This window comes from Tamandua tetradactyla, chromosome X (genome assembly GCF_023851605.1).
Source record: "Tamandua tetradactyla isolate mTamTet1 chromosome X, mTamTet1.pri, whole genome shotgun sequence".
Classification (NCBI taxonomy): domain Eukaryota; kingdom Metazoa; phylum Chordata; class Mammalia; order Pilosa; family Myrmecophagidae; genus Tamandua; species Tamandua tetradactyla.
In genome coordinates, this window is record NC_135353.1 from 71,733,795 (window position 1) to 71,744,943 (window position 11,149).

At 36.1% G+C, this 11,149-nt stretch overlaps 1 pseudogene; it reads left to right on the forward strand.

Moving 5' to 3' along the window:
- Positions 1 to 9,983: 9,983 nt before the first annotated feature.
- Positions 9,984 to 10,356, forward strand: LOC143670870 (small ribosomal subunit protein uS19 pseudogene; annotated as a pseudogene).
- Positions 10,357 to 11,149: the final 793 nt, after the last annotated feature.

The window sequence follows — 11,149 nt, forward strand, 5'->3', positions numbered from 1 at the left end:
TAAACTTCTTCCTTCTTACATTATTTTGTAGTATCTCTGTCTCATTCCCCCTTCATGAATACCATTATTGGAAGGAAGTATGCAGGTTCAAAAGCTTTGGGTATCACATATTTTTAAAAAAGGAAAGCTTTTGAGTCAAACTGGGTATTCATACAAAACTAAAGTCTAGTTCTGTCCTTGTTAAAATAATGTGAATTTTTAGTCTGCTCTTAATGTAAAGTTTTTTTTTAAGTGTCTCTTTATCATCCAAGTACTCTGTCTATGAAACAAAGATCTTACATCAGAATAATATCCTCATTAATATCCTTAGCCTTCTCCTTTATTTCAGAAGATAAGTCTTCTCACTTATTGTTAAGGGAAAAACTATTACATGTAATTTGTTCTTTCACCTTGTGTAAGTAAAGTGGCTGGAATAGTTTAACCTATTGCATAGAAAGTGTTTGGGAAGTATTATAGTGGTTAAAAGGAATTGTCTATCTTGTTGCTTGTTAAATTTGTATAGGTAAAACTATTCATATATTTAGAGATTGTATAAATTTCAAAAAATTTGACAGTGTTCTCACTGTCCATATTATATGCTAACACTAATCTGTATGATATTAAGCACTGGTGCAGTGTTGCTAGTCATGGTTTTAGTTATTCTTAAAAGGCTACAGATCATAGAAACAACCAAATTGTCATTTGCACTGCTTTGCTCTAATATTTCTCTAAAAGTATATGTGGTCAGCCATATGTCAGAAATTCTATCTGTAACATGGAAAGACTTTAAAAGAAAGGCAGGAAAAATATATATATATTATATTTTATCTGTTAATTAACATAACTCTGGTAAATGGGCAAAAGTGAAACAGGACCAAACCTCTGCTATGGTTTCTTAACATAAAACAACTGTCAAATATTTTTATTTCTGAAAGCAACTTCATTTTAAAATGCTTATAAAAATTAAAGCTCAGATTGTAAGTGTTAACTGCCATCTTTAAATTCTGAAATGCTTTGCTCTTTGCATAACCTAGTAGTTCCCTGGAACTTTAAACTTTATCTGTGTGACACCTGAGACTCAAACTTAGTTCTGCAGCTCTGAGAGTCAGCATAAGTCAGTATAGCAACTGTTTAAAAAAAAAAAACAGAAAGACAGCAAACTCCAATTAAAGATGTGATGAAACTGATCTGGTTAAAACTAAAGTAAATCAATATATAAGGCAAAGAAAATATTATCTTTACTTTAAAAAAAGTGTGAGGCAAAAAGAAACATGTTTATTTTGTCCAAAATTTATACTATCTAATTTAATCTGTCTAATCAGTTAAATAACCTAATTTAGCTTTATTTATATAGAACCTGGAATAAGGAAAAAAATCTTAATATTCTGTACATGTTAATGTTATGCAATGATGCATTTCAGAGTATTTTGAGCAGAAAATGAACAAGTGTTTGTAAAGTCCCTTAAGGGACTGAGAAAAATAGAACTATTAAGCATCCCCACCTGGGGAATTCTTGGCATTTTCTTAAGCAAGAGGTGCTCCCAATTTAATAAGCCAAGGCTTCAATTTTGAGGCTTGCCTTTATGAAATGTATTTCTGTAATAGTAAACTGAGCCTACTTAGTATTAGTGCCAAGAGCCATCTCCAGAGAAATCTCTGCCGTTGCTCAAATGTGGTCTCTCTCTAAGCCCAACTCTCAGCTTCCCCCCTATATGGGACATAACTTCCAGGGGTGTAAGCCTGGCACTGGCATCATGAATCATAACTGCTCCTGGCATCACAGGACACTGGCCCTGGCATCATAGGACATAACTGGTCCTGGTGTCATAAGACATAAGATACAAGGATGAGGCCAGCCTGGCATTGTAGATTAGTTTACCAAAAGGGGGTAAAGAAATAGAGTTTCAATGGTTAAGAGATTTCAAATTGAGTCAAAAGGTCAGTCTGGAGGGTTGCTCTTATGCAAGATTCAAGCCAGATATTTCAAGCTGCCACAATATGGCATACCCCAGCCAACAGTGTTCCTGGAAATCCTGAAAGATATCCTGTGCTCCATAAAATTTTATTTATTAAGTTTGTTTTTCAGAGACTTGAATCCTTCAGATTGTTCCAGTGCCAGAGAAACTCTGAAACTGAGAGATACTAGACACTCCAAGAATTACAACTGGTTTCATCTGCTTGCCCCTTAATAACAATGCCCCTTTTCAGCCTTGAAGCTGTTAGAAGAGTCATCACCCAGATATCCCTCAAGATTCAGAGACAATTATCAAGTAAGAGGGAGGAATTATAACCAAGAAATTAAGATTTAAGGGATGATTTTGATTACTGAATCATATTCCCTTTTGCTTTCTGGGATATTGGAGTAGACAGAAGAGAATACCTGAAATCCCTAATCTATAATTCAGCTGTCCTGATATCAGAAATGAGTGTAAAAGCCCTTATCTTGTGCCTTTTTGGCTGTAAGGGCTGTTATGCCCTGTATCTTGTCATTTTCCTGTAGGGCAAAGTCCTAATACTATGAAGTCAGCAATTAACTAGCCTCAGCCCTGGACTTTTGTAAATCATATCATCTGCATTCGGCTATTGAAAGATAACTTGTCTTCCTTCCTGTTGGCTTACAACTTTAGTACTGAAGTGATAGCTATGCTTCCCCTCCTTTCAGCTTATGTTCTTCTTTTCTGCTTTGAACTTGCTATTCAAAGTGACTCATCTCCCCTTGCTAAAATCCTTAAAAACCTTGAACCCCTTAAACTCAGAGAGACAGATCTGGGGCATCTGCTCTCCTACTATGCGCCTTCTGATAAACTCTTTCTCTCTTTGAAAAAAATAATAATAAAAATGAATTAGGATGCCTGCCATTCACTGAGGTAAGAAAACATAGGGGAGGGCCATGTTGGGGGATGGGAAAGAGCAGAGATCAAGAATTTGGTTTTGGTTATCTTAAGTTTGAGATGTAAAGATGAAACATAAGTTTTAACATCAGATCTAAACTTCAGAGCAGAGTTTTGGGAAAAATTAGGAGTTGTACACATAAATAAAGCCTTTGGCTTTAAAACATATGTATCCTTTCATCCAGCAATTCCACTTCTAGGAATTTATCCTAAGAAAATAGTTAAGGATAAAAACATCTAAGGATGAAAACCACAAGAATGTACATCTTTGTAAATCCCTAGTTTCGGTATTTTGGTGTATATATGAAGTTAGAGGAGTAATCCCTATATCAGCAAAGAAGGTGGGAAGAGAAAGAAAAAAGAGTGCCAGATAGCTGCAAAAATCAGTAGAAATTCAAACACACCACCACTACCACCACTAACACCTAGAACATTTTATGTTCACAATTATGTGGATTATTTTGATGGAGGACAAAAATTTTCAAAAAAATATGCTGATGATATGTGATATTGCAGAAAGTATGGAAAAACTGGAAATCCTCATACACCCTTTGTGGGACTATACAGAAATTACTTCAACCTTTTGAAAGCAAATTTGGTGATATAAATCAAAACTAAAATGTACATGTTCTTTGAGTCTGCAATTTTACTCCTAAGAATTTATCATACAGAAATAATTACACACATGAGTGGAGATACATGTGAAAATGCCCATTTCAGCACAACTTGTAATACTGAACAATTTCAAAAGACCCTTAAAGAACATTAATAGATATTAGTTAAATAAAAAATAGTATTTTTATACAATGCAATCCTCTGGCTGGGTTAAAGGAAATGAGGTGGAATTATATGTATTTTCATGGAAAGATGCCTAGTGTATATTGTTAAGTGAATAAAGAGCCCATTGTTAAACAATATACCCAACATGATCCAATTTTTTTGCAAAAGAATGTGTGGTATGTGTGTGTAAGAGAGAGGGAAAAGGGGAGGAAGAGAGAGAGAGACTGAGATTGACAATGATAATTTGCAAAGAAAAAACTGGGCTAGACACCAAACTATTCAACTATTCACTGTGGCTATCTTGACATCATACAGGAGAGATACAGGAAAATTTCACTTCCTAAATTAGACAATTTTGTATAATTTGAATTTTTTACAACAAGCATATACAATTTGTAATAAAAATCTTAATTAAAAATTGGAAAAAAATTATTGAATTGTGAGTGACTCATAAAATGATGTAGGAATATATTTATTGACTAGAAATATGTTCATAATTTATTGATAACTGAAAAGATCAGCCTGCAAATATTGTAATCATATGATAGAAGTGAGAAGATACATACAGAATAATATGTTTTTAGTATGGTCCCACTTTTGCAATAGAATATATGTATGTATCACCAAAAAAAAATCACCAAATAATAATTTGGACTATACTCCAATTTATTGACAGAGACTATTTCAGCAGGCTTGACAGGTGAAGGAGATGCAAGACAATTTCATTATCTATATTATACACTTTTATATTATTTGATTTTTCCAAGGATTGATGATCTTTGAAATAAAATAGAGGTTAAATTTTGCAACATGAAAAATATTGTTTTAAAGTGATTCACAAAATAAGATACAAATACATTTACAGGTATAGAAAGATGTTGACAACACTTTAAATTTAAAACGATGATTCCAAACTGTATGTAAATATATATTTATGCATAGAAAAATTCCAAACTCTACAAAAGTACATAAATATTTGTGCATAGAAGAATTCCAAACTCTACAAAATTACAAAGATGACACTGAATTATAGGATCCTAGGTAATTTGTATTTTCTTCTTTCCACTTTTCTAAATCTTACGGACTTTTCAATGAGAAAGTATAAGTGTTATAATCAGAAAAAAAAGCAGGTAACAGCTAACAATAAGGCTGTTTTTTTACTTTAAACACCCATGTGAGCACACAGACATTTACACACACAGAGAACTTTTCTTTAGTGAAGGTAGAAGATTCCATATGACTGAGATGGCTCCCTTCCAGCTTGGGATAGATCTTGGCAGTTGTTCCCAGAATTATTTGTGTATGTTGTAGAAGGGGGGGTAGGGCTAATAAGGAAGAGAGTAGAGGAGAGAGAGAAGGGGGAGGAGGAGGGATGCAGAAGTCCTGGATTTGAGACCTACTCTCCTCGTCCTGAACCCAGCTGACAGTTTCTGAAGAAAATATAGCAGAAACTGCCTGACCCTGTGTGTCTACTATGCCAGAAAGACTTCTGGAAAGCTCTGTCTGGAGTATCAGGCTCTCCTCTCTCCTTTAGTCTCTCTGTCCTATTTTCTCTCCCAGTATTCTTTCTTGGTGATGTTCAGGCTGCAGTTCTGACTCTGGACTCCAACTGGCAGTCATCTTTATTTTCTAAATGTTCTCCACTGCACATGTATCATTAGGACAAGGAGAAAATAAAGCAGTGAACATTATTTTTTAAGCAGGCTATGAACAAATGTGTGTGGAAAAAATTCTAAATTTCTTTAAATAGATATAGATAGAAAAAGACTAGAAAGATCAACCCTATTCTGCTGATTGATATGAGTTGTAGAATTCAAAAGTACTTAATTCAGTATTTGTTACAGTGTAAGCACTTTGATAAAGTTAGTACCCAGCACTATCACCCTGAACTCTTCCTCTTCCATACAGCCGATTTTTAAATAAACTAGTTAAACTCTGCCATGAAGAACATTTCAAATGCAATGGCAGAAAAGGAAAATAAATACCCTATTATATACATTAGATTAGCAATTCAGTGCTATCTCTATGACTTAGAGTGTACTGTCTAATGAAGCTGGGTTAGGGAAAAATCCTCACCCTTTTCCTATTGAAGTAGAGTGACTTTCTGTTCCCTTTAGGGGGACACAGAATGGATGTCTGTGTTGTTTTGAATCCCAGAACATTCAGATAGTATAGGGATGCAATGATGGTCTGACTAACAAGGCACTGGAATAATAGTCAAGTGATATGACTATGTCCTTGAGCCCTTGAGGATGTCACTACAAGCTTACTGTTAAAATCATTACATGTTAAGGGAGGTGGGGCAAAATGCTGGCATAGGGAGGTGTGGAATTTATTTAGTCCTCTAAAGCAGCTAATAAATAACCAGGAACTGTCTGGAAACAACTGTTTAGGGGACATCATGACCTGACACATATCATATACCAATCCAGAATGGGTGGAAGGGCCAAGTTCACAGCACAGAACTGTAAGTAAAGCCCCAAACCATGGAGGCAGGCACCTGTCCCACACTGGTCCAGCAGGCTGTTTTAGATGCTTCTCCACGGGAAAAAGAAGTAGACTCCACTAAGAGCAAGGAAAGGTGCCCCAACAAAGTTTCAACTACAATTTTAATGAAAAAGTTGGATGGCAGAATACAAGCTCTGAGCACCGATAAACCCAGAACAATGGAGGCCTTTGGAGTCAGACAAGTTCAGAATACTGGAAAAGGGTTGTTTCCAAAGAAAAGGGGTAGATACAGCTGGGTGCCAACTCCAATTCTTGATAAGCAAAGCTTGGGGGCTGGGAACTGACTCTGAAAAGGGATTGCTTATTTTTAAACTACTCTAAGTAGCTCATTAGAGAAAGTCACAAGCATTTTCAATTGACAACACTAACCCAAGCAATGAGGAGTTAAGATAGGTCTGAGAGACAAAGTAACTAGTCAAAAGAAGGAGATAATTTCCTAAAGAGCATATCATCCCCAAGAAAAGAAAAGAGGGGAAGGCCAAGCTCAAGGGGCAGCACCCATTCAGAGAATTCAGACCCCAGGGGCTAGGAAATAGAAACAGCTTAAGTATGCCTCAGTATCAACCACACCCCTGGCAGGGACAGGTTCTGCTGAGAATTAAAGGCACTGTACCACTTTACACTGGTGGGGATCTGCAAGCTGACAAGTGCCACCTGCTGGGCAGGAAAGGAAAAGGACAGAGACTAGATGCTCCTTAGAAAAAGCTGACAATCTGATGGGTCTAATCCTCAGGGTACCTTGAAACTGATTACACCCTCCCCCTGAGATCTGGGCCTGTTTTATCTTGGAAAATCTGATTGGTGTCAATCATATCTGGGAAGACCACCCTCCAAAGAATTTCCATATACGCAGGGCAAGAACCAGAAAAGAAAGAGCTACAAAATTCTGATCAAACAGAAATAATGATTTAAAACTTCTCAAATTTTGTGAAAAGAATAAACCTAATTCAAGAAGCCGAGCAAGTCCAAAATAGCATAAACCTAGAGAAATCCATACCACTTCATAATGAAACTTCCTGAAAATTAAAGATAAAGAAAAACCTGGGAAGTAGTCAGAGAAAAATGATGCATTAATTATAAGAAAAAGCCAATTTGAATGGCAGTGGATATCATCTGAAATCATAGAGGCCAGAAAGAAGTAAAAAAACACTTTTTTATGTACTGAAAGAAAAAGGCTGTCGGCCATGGGTTCTAATCCAGTGACAATATCCTTCAGGAATGAAGGGGAAATAGACATTTTCAGAAGAAGGAAAACCAGTGGAATTTGTTACCAGTGAACTTATCCTTATAAAATGGGTAAAGAAAGTTTTTTAACAGATAGGACATTATAATAGAAGGCTTAGAACTTCTAAGATGGAAAGAATATCAAAATGGATGAAAATAAGGGTAAAAATGACAATATCTCTCTCATGAATTTCTTAAATGTTATCTTATGTTTCAAGAAAAAATTATAACACTCTCCTATGTGGCACTCAATATATATAGAATAAATACGACAATTATCAAAAGGTGAGGAGGGCAAAGGGGTCTATATGGACACAAAGTGACTTACACATCACTCAGTGTGGTAAAACATTGTTACTGCTAGAATGTTATGTTACGTATGTATATTGAAATACCTAAAGTTACCACTAAGGAAAAACACAAAAGAAGTATGCTAAAAAAAAAGAGAGAGAGATATTCAAACACACTAGAAATACATCAGGATAGAGTCCTATAAAATGTTCAAGTAACCCATAGGAAGATAAGAAACAACAAATAGAGGTAACAACCCAGAGGGGAAACAGACAGAATACAAATAGTAAAATGACAAACTTCAGCCTCAACATACTGTGGTAGATTGAATTATGTACCCCAATTTAGGCATGTTCTTAATCTTAATCCACATCCCTTTGTGTAAGTAGGACCTTTTGAAGACATTAAATTTAGTTAAAGTGTGGCCCAACTAAATGAAGGTGGGCCTTAACCTGGATTACTGGAAGCCTTTATAACAGAAGAAGTTGTGGCAGAGTTAAGAGAAAGCTACTAGGAGAAGCTGGAAGTCAGAAGTTAATAGGACCTAGAAGAGAAAAAAGAGGACATTACCATGTGATGTAAAGCAGAGATGTGAGCACATTGTTAATGCTTTTATTTTTTACTTCTCCTAGACTCAAAACCATGAAACAATAAATTCCCATTGTTTAAGCTAATCCCCTGCATGGTATTTGTCATAGAAATCTGGCAAACTAATACATGTATCTATAAATGCCTTAAATGTAAATGGTCTAAGTGTACATATTAAAAGACAGGCTTTGTTTATCTGGAAAACCCTGACTGATACAAGTAATAAATGATAAGGATGCTGGTTGTTAAAACAAAGACAGGCTTTGATAGAGTGGATAAAAAACATGATCCAACAATATGCTGTGGTTTTAGTTAGTAAAAGCTGCTGAAATGAGATATACCAGAAATGGAATGTCATTTTGAAAGGGGAATTTATTAAGATGCAAGTTTACAATTCTAAAGCTGTAAAAATGTCCAAATTAAAGCAAGGTTATATAAAAATGTCCAAATTAAGGCATCTAAGGAAAGATAACTTTTCAAGAAGGCTGATGATGTTTGGGGTTTCTTTCTCAGCTGGCAAAGCACATGGCAATGTCTACTAGCTTTCTCTCCAAGCTTCTTCAATGGCTTCCCCAGGGCTCTGTCCATTCTCTTGGATCTATGAGTTATAGTGGCTCTAAAACTTTTCCCAAATGATTCCTTTATAAAAAGCTCCAGTAAGCAACCCCACCTTAAAAGAGTGTAGACGCATCTCCATGGAAACCATCAAATCAAATTCACCACCCACAATTGGGTGTGTCACATCTCCATGGAAACAATCAAAAAGCTCCCTCCCAACAACACTGAATGAAGATTAAAGAACTTGGCTTTTCTGGGATACACAGCAGATTCAAACTTGCACAGCTGTTTACAAGAAACTCACTTCAAATATAATAACACAGGTAGATTGAAAGCAGGAGGGGCTATATTCATGTCAAATAAAGTAGAAAGTAAACTTCAGGGCAAAGAAAATTATTAGAGACAAAAAAGGACACTGCTTAATGTTAAAACCATCAATCCGTCAGGAAGACATAATGACCCTAAATGTATGTACACCAAACAACAGAACCTCCCAAAACAAGAAACAAGTGGATAGAGCTGAAAGGAAATATAGACAAACCCACGACTATAGCTGGGGACTTTAACACCTCACTCTCAGTAACTGATAGAACTACTAGAAAGAAAATCAGCAAGGATATGGAAGAAATGAACAAGACAACTAGCTAACAGGCTCTAACTCACATCTATAGACTACTCCACTGACCAACTACAGAATACATACCCTATTCAAGCACCTTTGGAACAATCACTGTGAAAGAGCCAGAGTGTTCTCTAACCACAGTGAAGTCATACTAGAACTCAATAACACAAAAAGAAAAAACTGCAAACAATTGGAAGTGAGAGTATACTTTGAAATAATTCATAAGTCAGAGAGGAAGCATTAAAGAAATTAAAACTACATAGAACTGAATAAAAATTAAAGTACACCATATCAAAATACATGGGACACAGCTAGAGCACAGCTGAGGAAATTTATGCTATTAAATGCTTATGTTAGAGAAGAGAAAAAATCTCAAATCAATAACCTAGGTTTCTATGTCAAGACATTGGAAAAAGAACAGCAAAATAATCAAAGGAAGGAAATAATGACAAGAGCAGAAATCAATGAAGTTGAAAACAGAGAAAATAATTAAAGCACTTCCTTTAAAAATCAATGTGGAGCCTTTCCGAGGAACCCGCAAGATGGTGGAAGTGGAGCAAAAGAAGAGGCTCACCTTCCCCAAGTTCACCTACTGCGTCAGGCTGGAGCGGAGGCGGCTGAACCTCCGCCTGAGGCAGACGCAGCACTTGCTGCTGAAGCGCCTGCGCAAGACCAAGAAGGAGGCGCCACCCACGGAGAAGTCGGAGGTAATGAAAACGTACCTGCACGACTTGATCATCCAGCCCGAGATGGTGGGCAGTGGTGGACGTCTACAACAGCAAAACGTTCAACCAGGTGGAAATCAGGCCCTAGATGATCGCTCACTACCTGGTCAAGTTCTCCATCACCTACAAGCCAGTGAAGTATGGCCGGCCTGGGGCCACCCATTCCTCCTGCTTCATCCCCCTCAAGTAACCTGCCCAGCCAATAAAGAGGCAAAAAAAAAAAATCAATATAATTTATGAACTTCTAACAAGACAAAGATAAAAAAGAAAGACACAAATCATCAATATTGGGGATGAAATAAGAGGTATCACTACAAATCTTACAACCATTAAAAGGAAAAAAAGTAACTACTATGAACAGCTTTACACTCATAAATTCAACAACTTAGAAAAAGTGGGTAAACTTCCTCTAAACCACAAACTACTAAAGGTTAACCAAGGTGAAACAGAAAATCTGACTAGTCCTATAAGCGTTAAAGAAATTCAATTTGTAATTTAAAATCTCCTGGAAAAATATCTTCGTTATAAACTGATTTCACAGGAGAATTCTACCAAACATTTAAAGGAGAATTAACACCAAACTTATACAATCAATTATAGAAAATAGAACAGGAAGGAGCACTTCCCAACTCATTTTTATGAAGCTAGTATTATCCTGATACCAAAACCAGACAAGATAATAGACACAAAATAAAATTTTAGGCAATATGCCTCATAAAGTTAGATCAAAAAATCCTCAAGAAAATACTAGCAAGCTGAATCCAGCAATGTGTAACAAAAATTATATCACTGTGTTGAATTTATTGCATATGCGAGGCTAAGTCAACATTCCAAAATCAATTAAATCCACCATCTCAACAGGCTAAAGGGGAAAAAATCATACGATTATATCAATTGCCACAGGAAAACATTTGCTGAAATCCAAAGCCCATCCATGATAAAATCTCTCAGCAACTAAGACTGGAAAGGAAATTCTTCAACCC